An 18,221-nucleotide genomic window follows, 5' to 3' on the forward strand; every position below is an offset into this window, starting at 1 on the left:
GTGGTAATACTGGAAAACAAAATGCTTAGGGCCACGGCCAAGACTCATTAGTAGCTGTGTTCAAGAATCAACATGCTTAACTAGGAAAGTCAATAAAACTATCCAAAATTCTAAGTTCCTAGAGAAGCCAATCATTCTGAACTTCAAAGGAAAAAGTGAGATGCCAAAACTGTTCAGAAGCAAAAAGCTACAAGTCCCGCTCATCTAATTAGAATTAATATTCATTGATATTCTGGAATTTATACTATATTCTGTTCTTTTTATCCTAATTGATTTTCAGTTGCTTGGGGACAAGCAACAATTTAAGTTTGGTGTTGTGATGAGCGAATAATTTATACGCTTTTTGGCATTGTTTTTAGGTAGTTTTTAGTAAGTTCAAGCTACTTTTAGGGATGTTTTCATTAGTTTTTATGTTAAATTCACATTTCTGGACTTTACTATGAGTTTGTGTGTTTTTCTGTGATTTCAGGTAATTTCTGGCTGAAATTGAGGGACTTGAGCAAAACTCTGAAAAAGGCTGACAAAAGGACTGCTGATGCTGTTGGAATCTGACCTCCCTGCACTCGAAATGGATTTTCTGGAGCTACAGAACTCCAAATGGCGTGCTCTCAACGGCGTTGGAAAGTAAACATTCAGAGCTTTCCAGCAATATATAATAGTCCATACTTTATTCGGAAATTGACGACGTAAATTGGCGTTGAACGCCAAGTACATGCTGCTGTCTGGAGTTAAACGCCAGAAACACGTCATGATCCGGAGTTGAACACCCAAAACACGTTATAACTTAGAGTTTAACTCCAAGAGAAGCCTCAGCTCGTGGATAGATCAAGCTCAGCCCAAGCATACACCAAGTGGGCCCCGGAAGTGAATTTATGCATCAATCACTTACTCATGTAAACCCTAGGAGCTAGTATTATAAATAAAACTTTTTACTATCATATTATCATTCTGGATCCTGGATTGTATTTGGAATCCTGTTGATGAGCGGATAATTTATACGCTTTTTGGCATTGTTTTTAGTATGTTTCTAGTTGGATTTAGTTAGTTTTTAGTATATTTTTATTAGTTTTTAGTTAAAATTCACTTTTCTGGACTTTACTATGAGTTTGTGTATTTTTCTGTGATTTCAGGTATTTTCTGGCTGAAATTGAGGGACCTGAGCAAAAATCTGATTCAGAGACTGAAAAGGACTGCAGATGCTGTTGGATTCTGACCTCCCTGCACTCGAAGTAAATTTTCTGGAGCTACAGAAGCCCAATTGGCGCGCTCTCAACGGCGTTGGAAAGTAGACATCCTGAGCTTTCCAGCAATATATGATAGTCCATACTTTGCCCAAGATTTGATGGCCCAAACCGGCGTTCAAAGTCACCTTCAGAATTCCCAGCGTTAAACGCCGAAACTGGCACCAAAGTGGGAGTTAAACGCCCAAACTGGCACAAAAGCTGGCGTTTAACTCCAAGAGAAGTCTCTACTCGAAAATGCTTCAATGCTCAGCCCAAGCACACACCAAGTGGGCCCGGAAGTGGATTTTTATGTCTTTTACTCATCTTTGTAATTCTTAAGCTACTAGTTCCCTATAAATAGGACCTTTTACTATTGTATTTTAAATCTTTTGATCACTTTAGATCTCTAGATCATCTTTGGACATCTAGTTCTTAGATCATTTTGGGAGGCTGGCCTCACGGCCATGCCTAGACCTTGTTCTTATGTATTTTCAACGGTGGAGTTTCTACACACCATAGATTAAGGTGTGGAGCTCTGCTGTACCTCGAGTATCAATGCAATTACTATTGTTCTTCTATTCAATTCCGCTTGTTCTTGTTCCAAGATATCACTTGTTCTTCAACTTGATGAATGTGATGATCCGTGACACTCATCATCATTCTCACCTATGAACGTGTGACTGACAACCACCTCCGTTCTACCTTAGATTGGGTGAATATCTCTTGGATTCCTGATACACGATGCATGGTTGATCGCCTGACAACCGAGCGCTCGCTGACAAACGAGCCAGCCATTCCGTGAGATCAGAGTCTTCGTGGTATAGGCAAGACTGATGGCGGCATTCAAGAGAATCCGGAAGGTCTAACCTTGTCTGTGGTATTCTGAGTAGGGTTCAATGACTGAATGACTGTGACGTGCTTCAAACTCCTGAGGGCGGGGCGTTAGTGACAGACGCAAAAGAATCACTGGATTCTATTCCGGCCTGATTGAGAACCGACAGATGGATAGCCGTGCCGTGACAGGGTGGTTGAACATTTCCACTGAGAGGATGGGAGGTAGCCACTGACAACGGTGAAACCCTTGCATAAGCTTGCCATGGAAAGGAGTAAGAAGGATTGGATGAAGACAGTAGGAAAGCAGAGAGACGGAAGGGACAAAGCATCTCCATTCGCTTATCTGAAGTTCTCACCAATGAATTACATAAGTATCTCTATCTTTATCTTTATGTTTTATTCATCACCCATACCCATTTGAGTCTACCTGACTAAGATTTACAAGGTGACCATAGCTTGCTTCATACCAACAATCTCCGTGGGATCGACCTTTACTCGCGTAAGGTTTATTACTTGGACGACCCAGTGCACTTGCTGGTTAGTTGTGCGAAGTTGTAGTGATCACAATTTCGCCCACCAAGTTTTTGGCGCCGTTGCCGGGGATTGTTTCGAGTATGGACAACTGACGGTTCATCTTGTTGCTTAGATTAGGTATCTTTCTTCAGAGTTCTTAAGAATGAATTCTAGTGTTTCAAGGTGATGTTCTTATCATCACCAAAGCTGATTGATTCTCATCAATTTAGCTCTTGAATGCAATGTCCTGCTGAAGCTTGGCTAGCCATGTCTAATTTCTTTAGACTGAAGCTTTAGACTAACATTGCATGATTCCTGGAATTTTCATTAAGAATTTTGATACCTTTATTTTCTTTTCCACTTAATTTTCGAAAAATCCAAAAAATCTACAAAATCATAAAAACCAAAAATATTTCTTGTTTAAGTCTAGTGTCTCATTTTAAGTTTGGTGTCAATTGCATGTTTCTGTCCTTCTTGCATTTTTCGAATTTATGCATGTGTCTTCATTAATCTTCAAGATGTTCTTGATGACTTCCTTGCTCTGATCTTTGAATTCTCTTGACTTGAGTGTTTTGTTGTTTCTCATATGCATTCTCATTTTGTTAGTGTCAATAGTATACAAACTACTAAGTTTGGTGTCTTGCATGCATTGTTATTTGATTTTAGTTGCATTTTTGATTATTAAAAATCCAAAAATATTTTTAATTTGTGTCTTTTCAAGTCAATAATACAGAGAATTGAAGATTCAGAACATACTGCAGAGGAATTATACAGAAAAAGCTGGGCGTTCAAAACGCCCAGTGAGGAAGGCAAACTGGCGTTTAAACGCCAGCCAGGGTGCCTGGTTGGGCGTTTAACGCCCAAAAAGGTAGTGCATTGGGCGTTAAACGCCAGAATGTGCACTATTCTGGGCGTTTAACGCCAGGATGGCACAAGAGGGAAGATTTTGTTTTCAAATCAATTTTTCTTCAAGTTTTCAAAGTTTTTCAAAATCAAATCTTTTTCAAATCATATCTTTTCAATCAAACCTTTTTCAAAATCAATTTCTTTCCTTTTTCAAGGATACTTGCTAACAATTAATGATTTGATTGAACATTTTAAGTATGTTGCCTTTTCTGTTAAGAAAGGTTTAATGTTTGAATCATATCTTTTCTTGTTAGCCAAGTCATTAATTTTTAAAATCAAATCTTTTTAAAATTGTTTTCAAATCATATTTTTTCAATCATATCTTTTTAAAAGCATAACTTTTCAATCATATCTTTTTAATCACATCTTTTTCAAAATAGTTTTCAATCATATCTTTTAAATTCTAATTTCAAATCTTTTTCTAAAAATACTTGATTTCTTCTCCATTCTTAGTTTTCGAAAATCAATTCAAGTTTTTCAAAATGTTTTTAAAATCTTTTACCTAATTTTCGAAAATTTCTTCCCCTCTTCTCACATCCTTCTATTTATGAAGTACCAATCCCCCTACATGCACAATTCGAACTCTATCTCACTAAGTTCGAATTCTTCTACCTCTTCCTTCTAATTTTCTTTTTCTCTGACACCTCAAGGAATCTCTATACTGTGACATAGAGGATTCCATATTTTCTTGTTCTCTTCTCTTTCATATGAGCAGGAACAAAGACAAAGGCATTCTTGTTGAAGCTGACCCTGAACCTGAAAGGACCTTGAAGCGAAAGCTAAGAGAAGCTAAGGCACAACTCTCTGTAGAGGACCTAACAGAAATCTTCAAAGAAGAAGAACCCATGGCAGCCGAAAATAACAACAATGCCAACTGTTCATACCCTGACCGAGCTCTCCAAACTCGGTAAAGCCGATAGAAGGCCCGACCTCGACCCAAGGCCCACGTTCGAGGTCGGACCTCGGACAAACAGGCCAAAGAAAGGCCCATCAGAAGGAACTAAGCCCAAAACCTAAAGGCCGAAAGGGCCTGGAAAAGGCGGTTCCGCAAAGATAGAGATGAATCTCCCAAAAGATAAGATAAGATAAGAATATCTTATCCAGGGATGATCACAGCCAACTACTATAAATACACTGGAGCACCCAGGTATAACTCATACTCTAATTCTACTTGATATCTGCTTGGACCCATGCTAACTTAAGCATCGGAGTGTCATTGCAGGTACAACCCCCCGCCGTCCAGCACAACCAGCTCGGGTCTCAGACCCACGACCTCGGGCCTTGCCGGAAGACCGAGCTGCACGTTTCAGGTAACCCTCGGAACATTGGCGCCGCTGCCGGGGACCTGGAAGTCATCCCTTTACCATGGCGGACGACCCTCCCAACAATAACCACGCTACATCAGAACAAGAAGAGGAAGTTGACACCGGAGAACGGCCGGACAGCCCTCTATCACCACGCACTCCAGAGGAAACAAACAGAATCGCCCAAGACATCACCCCCAGACAAAGATCCACAAAATCCCGAAAGAGAAAAAAGTTCGGAGATTCTGGAAACAGTTCGGGCACAACAAAGCCGGCTGAGACAACTCGAAGAGGACGTAAAGAAGCAGAAGGAAACTGAACAGGATCTGAGAAGGGAAGCTTGCAAACGCAGAGAATTGGAAGAAAAACTGCGGAAGATAGAGGCCAACCTGAAAGATCGGACGGAACACGGCACCACTCCCGAAAGCAACCATGATCCCTTCACACAGAGATCATGAAAGAGAAGGTACCGCGAAACTTCAAACCACCAGATATGGACCTCTACGACGGCACCACCGATCCAAGTCATCACCTCAGCAATTTCAGAAGCAGAATGTACTTAGTCGACGCCTCCGACGCGATTCGATGCAAAGCCTTCCCCACCACTCTCACTAAGTCAGCCATGAAGTGGTTCGACAACCTGCCACCAGGATCAATCTCCAGCTTTGAAGACCTGACCAAAAAATTCTTAACAAGGTTCTCTATTCAAAAGGACAAGGCAAAACATGCCCCCAGCCTACTCGGGATCAAACAAGGCAACCAAGAAACTCTCAGAGAGTACATGGAGCGATTCAACAAGGCCTGCCTGGACATACAACACTTGCCCACGGAAGCAGCCATCATGGGACTAGCAAACGGCCTAAAAGAAGGACCGTTTAGCCAATCCCTATCCAAAAGATACCCGACCTCCTTATATGAAGTACAAGAACGGCAGGAAAGTATATCAACATGGAAGAAACCTCCCAGCTGAGAGACTCTTCCAGGAAGGAGCCAACCTACCCGCCCCGAGATCAAGCTCGGGAACAGAAAAAGAAAGAAGAATCCAACTCGGACAAGCCACGAAAATACCACAGCTACACTCCCCTCCGAGTCTCCCTGGTAGACGTCTACAGAGAAGTATGCCACACCGAGAAGATCCCACCACCCAAACCTCTGAAGCACAAGAGAGCAGGAAGAGATCGGTCCGAGTACTGCGAATATCACAGACTCTACGGCCACTCTACTAACGACTGCCACGATTTAAAAAATGTTATAGAAAAGCTAGCCAGAGAGGGAAAACTCGACAGATACATAGCTGAGAAAGGAGAAGAAACCAGAAAGAGAAGACGGGGAGATAACGAAGATCGGACCGAGCAAACACGAACCCCGCGAACTCCTGAAAGGCACATACACATGATAAACGGAGGTTTCGCAGGGGGAGGGACATCCAAATCCTCACGGAAGAGACACCTCAAAGAAGTCTACCATGTCCGAGAAGACAGCCCCTTACCCGAGTTACCTACTATCTCATTTACCCGAGAAGATGCTCTTGGAATATACCCGGACACGACGACCCTATGGTGATCACCATCATCCTAGCCAACGCCAACTTACATCGAACCCTGATCGACCAAGGAAGCTCAGCAGATATCCTGTTCAAAGCAGCCTTCGACAAGCTCGGACTCGAAGAAAAGAGCTAAAGCCTATCCACCGACCTGTTTGGACTAGGAGATACCCCGATCCGCCCCTTGGGATACATCTCATTACACACTACCTTTGGAAAAGGCGAGCAAACCAAAACACTAAGCATCGACTACATTGTAGTCGACGTCACTTCAGCACACAATGCCCTCATCGGACGACCAACCCTAAACAGACTAGCGGCTATAGTCTCGACCCCACACCTCTGTATGAAGTTCCCTACCGCAAAGGGAATCGCTACCCTAAAAGGCGACCAAAACTAGCACGACGATGCTACAACGAAAGTCTGAGCCTAAAGGGAAAGAGGTCAACACAATAGAACTCGGGCGAGTCCAAGCCCGAGAAGATCTTCGGCCACAACCAGAAGGAGAAACCGAAAAGATCCAGATCGGGACACACCCGAGAAAGTAACAAACATAGGGGCAAACCTCGAGGCAGGCCTAAAGGAGGAACTCACACCCTCTTAAGGGAGAATTCCGACTCTTCGCCTGGAAAGCCTCGATATACCAGGCATAAGCCCCGACCTGATGTGCCATAAGCTATCAGTATACCCGGGATCCCGACTGTCCAACAAAGACGCAGGAAGCTCGGGCCCAACGCATGCAAGCAAGAAGAACAAGTGCAAGCACTACTAGATGCAGGGTTCATTAGGGAAGTAAAGTACCGTCCTATGATTCTCAAAACGTGGTCCTAGTGAAGAAGCCCAATGGAAAATGGAGGATGTGCGTCGACTACACGGATCTCAACAAAGCCTGCCCCAAAGATCCATATCCACTACCGAACATCGACGCCTTAGTCGATGCCGCTTCGGGCTACAGATACCTCTCCTTCATGGATGCATACTCGGGATACAATCAAATCCGATGTATGGACCCGACCAAGAAAAGACCTCGTTCATACCCCAAGGGCAAAACTACTGCTACGTAGTAATGCCCTTCGGGCTGAAGAACGCAGGGGCAACCTACCAGAGGCTAATGAACAAAGTGTTCTCAGAACACATCGGGCTACAGCTAGAGGTGTACGTCGACGACATGCTAGTAAAGACACAAGAAGACAGAAACTTGGTCACCGACCTCAGCAGTATCTTCGACACCCTCCGGAAACACAACATGAGACTAACCCGACAAAGTGCACCTTCGCCGCAGAAGCCGGGAAGTCTTAGGCTTCATGCGACTCAGAGAGGCATCGAAGCAAACCCGGACAAATGCCAAGCAATACTCAAAATGAAGAGCCCGACGTGTGTCAAAGAAGTGCAACAACTGAATGGGAGGCTAGCGCCCTATCAAGATTCTTGGCAGGATACCTGTCGGTCGGACATCGGGCAGTCGCCTCGGCACTAATACGAGAATGAGGAGGGCAACACCCCATACTTCGTAAGCAAAGCACTACAAGGGCCGAATTAAACTATCAGAAAATAGAGAAATTCGCCTATGCACTAGTGTTCACAGCTCGGAGACTCCGCCCCTACTTTCAAGCCCACACCATCAAAGTCCGGACAAACCAACCCATGAGACACATCCTACAAAGACAGACATGGCAGGACGAATCTACAATGGGCGGTGGAATTGTCCGAGTTCGCCCTCCACTATAAGCCCCGGACTGCCATAAAATCTCAATACCTAGCCGACTTCGTCGCAGAATACACTGAGACCCCGGGAACCCCACTCTCATGGAATCTGTATCGACGGATCCTCAAACAAAACAGGAAGCGGGGCCGGCGTTATACTCGAAAGCGATCAAGGAACACGGATTGAGCTATCCCTAAAATTCGAGTTCCAGGCCTCAAATAACCAAGCCGAATACGAAGCCTACTAGCGGGACTAAAACTAGCCGAAGAGGTCAGAGCAAAGAGGATCACGATCTTCAGCGACTCCCAGGTCGTCACATCACAAGTAAATGGAAGCTACCAGCCAAAGACCCTACTATGAAAAAATCCTGGACCAAACACAGGCGCAATTACGACACTTCCCGGAAATACCAAATCCACATACCCCGGGAGCAAATGCCCGGGCAGACGCCCTCTCAAACTTGCTAGCACCAAGCCCGGAGAGAACAACAGAGTCTCCTCCAAAACTCTACAATCCCCCTCCGTGTTAAGGGAGAAATACTAAATATATCCGGGCAACAACAAGGATAAACCCCCATACTCAACTATCTGAAATCGGGAACTCTCCCCGCCGAAAGAAAGAAGCTAAAAGGCTTACAAAAGACGCCCAGAATACACGTTAATCCACGACGTATATACAAGAGGATTCTCAAACCCCCTCCTGAGGTGCGTCCCGACCACAGAAACAAAGAGCGTCCTCGAAGAAGTCCACAAAGGCATGTGTGGGAACCATCTCGGAGCCCGGGCCCTGTCCAAGAAAATAGTCAGAGCCGGGTTCTACTGGCCGACCTTGCAAAGAGACGCGGCAGAGTTTGTGAAAATATGCCCCCCCTGCCAAAAACACGCCAATTTTCACAAAGCACCGCCCGAAGACCTCATAAGCATCACCGCACCATGGCCCTTCGCAAAGTGGGGACTCGACCTACTCGGCCCTTCCCACAAGGACCGGGGCAAGTCAAGTATCTCATAGTAGGGGTCGACTACTTCACAAAGTGGATCGAGGCTGAACCCTAGCCACTATACGGCTCAGAAAAGCCGTAAATTCCTATACAAAAACATTGTCACGAGACAAAAACATTGTCACGAGGTTCGGAGTCCCCTACTCCATCACAACAGACAATGGAACACAGTTCACAGACACAAGTTTTCAGAACTTGGTGCCGAGCTAAAAATCAAACAGCAGTTCACATCGGTCGAACACCCGCAAGCCAATGGACAAGCAGAGGCCGCAAATAAAGTCATCTTGCCGGGTTAAAACGAAGACTCCAAGAGGCCAAAGGGGCATGGGCCGATGAACTCCCCCAGGTATTATGGGCATATCGGACAACCCCGCACTCTACAACAGGAGAATCCCCATTTCGACTAGCCTACGGAATGGAGGCAATGATTCCCGTCGAAATAGACGAAGGATCACCCAGAACCATCTTCTACAACGAAGGAGGCAACCCTCAGGCACAAAGGGAAGAACTCGACCTCCTACCCGAGGTCCGAGAAAGAGCCCGAATCAGAGAAGAAGTCTTAAAACGACGAACGGCCCTCAGATATAACCGAAAGGTGATAAAACGAAGCTTCTCCACTCACGACCTGATTTTAATCCGAAACGACATCGGAACACAAAAATCGGGAGAAGGAAAGCTAGCCGCAAATGGAAGGGGCCCTACAAGTAACAGAAGTCTTAGGGACAGGCTACTACAAGATATCCGACCTAGAAGGCAATGAGCTGCCAGACGAGGGTTTTTAATGAGACACCCGGTTAAGTAGGACACCCGACCTAGTCAAAAGGGTAAACACTTTGTGCATATTCTTCTTTTTAATACTAATCAAATTTCTTTATTTTCTCTTTCTCGTTATAAAGCATATCCTAAAAAGTACCCCACCAAGGCGCATTAATTTATGCTCGCAAACGCAAAAAATCATTTGCCAAAGGCCATACGAGGTCGGCAAAGATGAAGCGACGAGGTTCAAATTAATGTGAGAAGTTATAAGTAACTCTGAAATGGCTCAAAAAGCCAAATAGAAAGAAGTTACAAAAATAACTTAAAAAGGCCGACCAAACAACGAAGTCGGACCTGACCAAAGGGGTACTCAAGGATCCCGATGTCCGAGAGTAAACTCGGACCCAAGAAAGAAGCTGGCAAAGAACCAGGACTTCGAGAAACGCTAGCTAAAAAGTTGTTACCCAAAAACAACTAAAAAGCAAAAAGCGAGAAAGTCAAGGCGCTAGCTAAAAAGTTGTTACCCAAAAAACTAAAAAGCAAAAAGCGAGAAAGTCAAGGCGCTAGCTAAAAGTTGTTACCCAAAAAACAAAAAGCAAAAAGCGAGAAAGTCAAGGCGCTAGCTAAAAGTTGTTACCCAAAAACAACTAAAAAGCAAAAGCGAGAAAGTCAAGGCGCTAGCTAAAAAGTTGTTACCCAAAAACAACTAAAAAGCAAAAAGCGAGAAAGTCAGGCGCTAGCTAAAAAGTTGTTACCCAAAAAAACAACTAAAAAGCAAAAAGCGAGAAAGTCAAGGCGCTAGCTAAAAAGTTGTTACCCAAAAACAACTAAAAAGCAAAAAGCGAGAAAGTCAAGGCGCTAGCTAAAAAGTTGTTACCCAAAAAACAACTAAAAAGCAAAAAGCGAGAAAGTCAAGGCGCTAGCTAAAAAGTTGTTACCCAAAAACAACTAAAAAGCAAAAAGCGAGAAAGTCAAGGCGCTAGCTAAAAGGTTGTTACCCAAAAACAACTAAAAAGCAAAAAAAGGTTGTTACCCAAAAACAACTAAAAAGCAAAAAGCGGGGAAGTCAAAACGCTAGCTAAAAAGTTGTTACCCGAGAACAACTAAAAAGCATAAAAGCGGAACGAGACAATCGAAACACAAAGCATGGCATAATAAAGCTACAAGAGTAGCTAAAATAGCAGAACAGGTGTCCAAAATGTTTGCAGAAAACATCCAAAAAACAAAAAGCCCACAGGTCGGGCAAAAGCACAAAAAGTACAAAAAATTACAGAGGATCAAGGCCCTTTCCAGACTCCGCATCAACACCTGGCTGAAACATGGATATCGGGACTGCAGGAACAGCACCATCGCTTGGAACCTCCATACCAACTCTATCCTCGGCCAAAGGTGAAGTCGGGTTCACGACCGGAGCCTCGGGGTCGGACACCGGAGCCTTGGGGTCGGACATCGGAACCTCATCCTCAACAGGGGCAGGAACAATCTTCCCACAACCATGTTATCCGTACTGAACAAACTGAGATCCAATTCGGGAGCAAGAACCCGGACCTGATCCCTCAAATTCACAAACATAGCATCCATACCCTTGGCCACATTATCTTCCAGCTCATAAAAGTCATCCCGAGCAGATTGCAGCTTCTCCTTCGTCTCCACAAGCTCAGCATACAGCTTGGTATAGTTCTCCGTCGCCACCCTCGCCATCTCCTCAGACGTCTTCGCCACCGCCACAGCCGCGGTAGCCCTAGTCTTCTCTTCCTCCAAAGACTCCTCCAGCTCGGCAATCCTAGCATCCTTCAGCTGACTAACCTTATCAAGCTCGGACCGGGCCTTCTCAAGTCGGGAGCTGGTCGCCCCAAGGGGAGCTTTCTTAAACTCCCGAGCAATGGCGGCATGAAGGCTAGCCATCCGAACACAACTCCGCGCCATATACTGAAAGTGATGCTCCATGGACGCATCATCAGTAGAAATAAAAGTCTGGGAAGAATGTGCTCAACCCAACCGAGAGCATCGAAATCCTTGTCATTGAAACCAGCAGGCTCTCGGGAAGTCTTCTGTTTCTTGGGGGGAGGACCAGAGGTCAAGGTCGGGGAAAGCTGACCGGGTCCGGAGGTCGGAGGATCCTGAGTTATAGCTCGGAACTGAGGGACCGGAATGGTCTTCGACCGAGTCTGAACACCAATTGTGGTCTTCTGCGGAGAAGGTCGGGGAGAAGCTTCAGCCTCGATATTCCGAGATGCCGCAGATTTCTTCGCTCGACGGAGAAACTTCATAGAATCAGCCTGAGAAGACATCTCTGCAGAAACGAAACAAAGAGGTTATCAAACAGAAAGATCAAAACAAAGTCAAAATATGAAAATGAAATCTCAAAAAGAGGTCGGGAACTACCTAACTCGGAACGGAGAAGGCTTGGATCTCCCAACATTTTCTTCGTATCCAAGTGAGGTGCCCGACCCCATAGACTGCTCAACACACCAACGAAAGCCTGTTCCACCTCATCTAGACTCTCGAAAGTGTACTTAACCGACACCACACTCTCTTGCCAACAAAGAGGAAACGAAGGCTCCCCACTCTCATCTAAGAAAAAAGGTCGGACATCTCCAACAGCCCGGACTTTGAAGTAATAGTTTTTGAAATCGTGAAACGACTCATCATACAAAGTGCAAAATTCCTACCCTGGTTAGCCCTAAACGAAACCCAGGACACCTTCCCAGCACCCGACCCCGGCTTCGTCAGTACAAACAGATAAGAAAAAAGAGAAACAGAAGGGGAGACGCCTAAAATCTGACACAAAAGTTGGAAAAGCTTTAAAAACGCCCAAGAGTTCGGATGGAGTTGTGTAGGGGCAAGGTTACAAGACCAAAGGACCTCGGATTCCAGGTCGGTGAAAGGAAGACGGACACCTAGCTTGGAGAAGAAACAATCATAAGCATAGAAGAAAAGTTTCTCGGAACTCTCTAACGGCGGAAAACACACCCTCTCCTCGGACTCCGGGGCTGCTAACTCGTAATCCCGCTCAGACTCCCTGTTCTCACAAATACTACACTCCCTACGGAACCTAATCAGATACTCAGAATCTACAACAGACGGGACCCTTAAAGGAGCAGGATCTACCCAACCTAGACCACTCGGAATCTTGGTCGACATTGCTTGAAACACCTTTCGAGACATAAAAAAATCTTGCCTACAAAGAAAGAATACAACAGCAAGACAAAAATCACACAAAGGCAGAAAACCAAATTCAACAAAACAAAAGAAAGCAAAGTTCTTTTACAAACAAGAAGGCAGCAACTCGAATAACAAAAATGGATCGGAGAAAAGAGTCCCCCCACACACACATACAAAGCAATAGCGGCGCCTCTTTTCGGGGCAACCCGGGCATAGAAGATATCAGAAAAAAGAAGCGTACGAAGAATAAAAGCGAAAAAAGCAAACCTGGAAAAGAAGAAAGCGACGAGCTCCGACGAAAGGAAAAACGGCGGCGCAGAAAAGAACTCTGAAAAAACGCACAAAAAATGGAAGACGAAGAACAGAGAGAAAGAAGAGAAGATGCTCGAAAAGAAGTGATGAATAAACAAAGAAAAATGAAGAAAGGGGCAAATAAATAAAGCCTCCACAGAGCTCGACCTTTTTCAAATTTTGAAAAACTACTATGCCCGAGCTCGACCTTCCGAAAAAAGACGAACTCGGGCAGGGGCACTGTTCATACCCTGACCGAGCTCTCCAAACTCGGTAAAGCCGATAGAAGGCCCGACCTCGACCCAAGGCCCACGTTCGAGGTCGGACCTCGGACAAACAGGCCAAAGAAAGGCCCATCAGAAGGAACTAAGCCCAAAACCTAAAGGCCGAAAGGGCCTGGGAAAGGCGGTTCCGCAAAGATAGAGATGAATCTCCCAAAAGATAAGATAAGATAAGAATATCTTATCCAGGGATGATCACAGCCAACTACTATAAATACACTGGAGCACCCAGGTATAACTCATACTCTAATTCTACTTGATATCTGCTTGGACCCATGCTAACTTAAGCATCGGAGTGTCATTGCAGGTACAACCCCCCGCCGTCCAGCACAACCAGCTCGGGTCTCAGACCCACGACCTCGGGCCTTGCCGGAAGACCGAGCTGCACGTTTCAGGTAACCCTCGGAACACCAACAATGCAAGGAAGGTGCTTGGTGACTTTACTGCACCTACTCCCAACTTCTATGGGAGAAGCATCTCTATCCCTGCCATTGGAGCAAACAACTTTGAGCTTAAGCCTCAATTAGTTTCTCTAATGCAACAGAATTGCAAGTTCCATGGACTTCCATTGGAAGATCCTCATCAGTTCTTAGCTGAATTCTTGCAAATCTGTGACACTGTCAAGACTAATGGGGTTGACCCTGAGGTCTACAAACTAATGCTATTCCCTTTTGCTGTAAGAGACAGAGCTAGGACATGGTTGAACTCACAACCTAAAGAAAGCCTGAACTCTTGGGAAAAGCTAGTCAATGCCTTCTTGGCAAAGTTCTTTCCACCTCAAAAATTGAGTAAGCTTAGAGTGGAAGTCCAAACCTTCAGACAGAAGGAAGGAGAATCCCTCTATGAAGCTTGGGAAAGATACAAACAATTAATCAGAAAATGTCCTTCTGACATGCTTTCTGAATGGAGCATCATAGGTATTTTCTATGATGGTCTCTCTGAACTATCCAAGATGTCTTTGGATAGCTCTGCTGGAGGATCTCTTCATCTGAAGAAGACGCCTACAGAAGCTCAAGAACTAATTGAAATGGTTGCAAATAACCAATTCATGTACACTTCTGAAAGGAATCCTGTGAACAATGGGACAAATCAGAAGAAAGGAGTTCTTGAGATTGATACTCTAAATGCCATATTGGCTCAAAACAAGATATTGACTCAGCAAGTCAATTTGATTTCTCAAAGTCTGTCTGAAATGCAAAATGCACCTGGCAGTACTAAGGATGCTTCATCTGAAGAAGAAGCTTATGATCCTGAGAACCCTTCAATGGAAGAGGTGAATTACCTGGGAGAACCCTATGGAAACACCTATAATTCTTCATGGAGAAATCATCCAAATTTCTCATGGAAGGATCAACAGAGACCTCAACATGGTTTCAACAACAATAATGGTGGAAGAAACAGGTTTAGCAATGGCAAGCCTTTTCCATCATCTTCTCAGTAACAGACAGAGAATTCTAAGTAGAACCACTCTGACTTAGCAACCATGGTCTCTGATCTAATCAAAACCACTCAAAGTTTCATGACTGAAACAAGGTCCTCCATTAGAAACTTGGAGGCACAAGTGGGACAGCTGAGCAAGAAAATTACTGAACTCCCTCCTAGTACTCTTCCAAGCAATACAGAAGAAAATCCAAAAGGAGAGTGCAAGGCCATCAACATGGCCGAATTTGGAGAGGAAGGAGAGGAAGTGAACGCCACTGAGGAAGACCTCAATGGACGTCCACTGGCCTCCACTGAGTTCCCCAATGAGGAACCATGGGAATCTGAGGCTCAAAATGAGACCATAGAGATTCCATTGGACTTACTGCTGCCATTCATGAGCTCTGATGAGTATTCTTCCTCTGAAGAGGATGAGTATGTCACTGAAGAGCAAGTTGCTAAATACCTTGGAGCAATCATGAAGCTAAATGACAAGTTATTTGGTAATGAGACTTGGGAGAATGAACCTCCTTTGCTCACCAAAGAACTGGATGACTTGTCTAGGCAGAAATTACCTCAAAAGAGACAAGATCCTGGGAAGTTTTCAATACCTTGTACCATAGGCACCATGACCTTCAAGAAGGCTCTGTGTGACTTAGGGTCAAGTGTAAACCTCATGCCTCTCTCTGTAATGGAGAAGTTAGGGATCTTTGAGGTGCAAGCTGCAAGAATCTCACTAGAGATGGCAGACAACTCAAGAAAACAAGCTCATGGACTTGTAGAGGATGTTCTGGTGAAAATTGAAGACCATTACATCCCTGCTGATTTCATAGTCCTAGAGACTGGGAAATGCATGGATGAATCCATCATCCTTGGCAGACCCTTCCTAGCCACAGCAAAGGCTGTGATTGATGTTGACAGAGGAGAACTGATCATTCAAGTGAATGAGGAATCCTTTGTGTTTAAGGCTCAAGGATATCCCTCTATCACCATGGAGAGGAAGCATGAAGAGCTTCTCTCAAGACAGAGTCAAACAGAGCCCCCACAGTCAAACTCTAAGTTTGGTGTTGGGAGGCCATAACCAAACTCTAAGTTTGGTGTTGGGAGGTTCCAACATTGCTTTGAGCATCTGTGAGGCTCCATGAGAGCCCACTGTCAAGCTACTGACATTAAAGAAGCACTTGTTGGGAGGCAACCCAATCTTACTATATTTTATCTATTTCCCTTTGTTATTTTATTTTTTTTGTAGGTTGATGATCATGAGAAGTCACAAAAACAATTGAAAAAGCAAAAACAGAATGAAAAACAGAAAGAAAAATAGCACACCCTGGAGGAAGATGTTGCTGGCGTTTAAACGCCAGTAAGGCTAGCAGTTGGGCGTTTAACGCCCAGTCTGGCACCATTCTGGGCGTTTAACGCCAGAAAGGGGCACCAGACTGGCGTTAAACGCCAGAAAAGGGCAATCACTTGGCGTTAAACGCCAGAAATGGGCACCAGCCCGGCGTTTAACGCCAGACTTGGCTAAAAACGCAATTTTGCATGCCATTTGGTGCAGGGATGACTTTTCCTTGACACCTCAGGATCTGTGGACTCCACAGGATCTCCACCAACCCCACCACCCTCTTTCTGCTTCACCCATTCACCAATCACCTCAACACCTCTTCCCCAAAAATCCTTCACCTATCAAATCTCATCTTTCTCTTCACCACTCACATCCATCCTTCATAAAACCCCACCGACCTCACCCTTCAAATTCAAACCACTTTTCCTCCCAAACCCACCCATACATGACCGAACCATGAGCCCCCCTCTCCTATATAAACCCTTCTTCACTCCTTCATTTTCACACAACCTAAACACCACTTCTCCCCCTCTTTGGCCGAACACAAAGCCATTCCCTTCTTCCTCATTTCTTCTTCTTCTACTCTCTTCTTTCTTCTTTTGCTCGAGGACGAGCAAACCTTTTAAGTTTAGTGTGGTAAAAGCATTGCTTTTTGTTTTTCCATAACCATTTATGGCATCCAAGGCCGGAGAAACCTCTAGAAAGAGGAAAGGGAAGGCAAAAGCTTCCACCTCCGAGTCATGGGAGATGGAGAGATTCATCTCAAGGGTGCATCAAGACCACTTCTATGAAGTTGTGGCCTTGAAGAAGGTGATCCCCGAGGTCCCTTTTTCACTCAAAAAGAGTGAATATCCGGAGAACCGACATGAGATCCGAAGAAGAGGTTGGGAAGTTCTTACCAACCCCATTCAACAAGTCGGAATCTTAATGGTTCAAGAGTTCTATGCCAATGCATGGATCACCAAGAACCATGATCAAAGTGTGAACCCGGATCCAAAGAATTGGCTCACTATGGTTCGGGGGAAATACTTGGATTTTAGTCCGGAAAATGTAAGGTTGGCATTCAACTTGCCTATGATGCAAGGAGATGAACATCCTTACACTAGAAGGGTCAACTTTGATCAAAGGTTGGACCAAGTCCTCACTGACATTTGTGAAGAGGGCGCCCAATGGAAGAGAGATTCAAGAGGGAAGCCGGTTCAATTAAGAAGGCATGACCTCAAGCCCGTGGTTAGAGGATGGTTGGAGTTTATCCAACGCTCAATCATTCCCACTAGCAACCGGTCTGAAGTTACTCTAGACCGGGCCATCATGATCCATAGCATCATGATTGGAGAAGAAGTAGAAGTTCATGAGATTATAGCCCAAGAACTCTATAAGGTGGCGGACAAGTCCTCTATCTTAGCAAGGTTAGCCTTTCCTCATCTCATTTGTCACCTCTGTTATTCAGTTGGAGGTGACATAGAGGGAGACATCCTCATTGATGAGGACAAGCTCATCACTCAGAAAAGGATGGAGCAAATAAGAGACCCCTCTCATCATGAGATCCCTGAGATGCCTCAAGGGATGCATTTTCCTCCACAAGACTATTGGGAGCAAATTAACACCTCCCTAGGAGAATTGAGTTCCAACATGGGACAACTAAGGGTGGAACACCAAGAACATTCCACCCTCCTCCATGAAATTAGAGAAGATCAAAGAATCATGAGAGAGGAGCAACAAAGACAAGGAAGAGACATTGAGGAGCTCAAGCACTCCATAAGACCTTTAAGAGGAAGAACAAGCCGCCATCACTGAGGTGGACCCGTTCTTTAATCTCCTTGTTCTTTATTTTCTTGTTTTTTGAATTTTTATGCTGATGTTTATCTATGTTTGTGTCTTATGATCATTAGTGTCTTAGTGTCTATGCCTTAAAGTTATGAATGTCCTATGAATCCATCAC

General features: G+C 44.7%; 1 non-coding gene across 1 annotated transcript; it reads right to left on the minus strand.

Moving 5' to 3' along the window:
- Window positions 1-14,308: 14,308 nt before the first annotated feature.
- Window positions 14,309-14,416, minus strand: LOC130958551 (small nucleolar RNA R71). The gene has a single exon (XR_009077665.1). It is a non-coding gene; the product is annotated as a small nucleolar RNA R71 (small nucleolar RNA).
- Between the last annotated feature and the right edge of the window lie 3,805 nt (window positions 14,417-18,221).

Source organism: Arachis stenosperma, chromosome 10, assembly GCF_014773155.1.
Source record: "Arachis stenosperma cultivar V10309 chromosome 10, arast.V10309.gnm1.PFL2, whole genome shotgun sequence".
NCBI classification, from domain to species: Eukaryota; Viridiplantae; Streptophyta; class Magnoliopsida; order Fabales; family Fabaceae; genus Arachis; species Arachis stenosperma.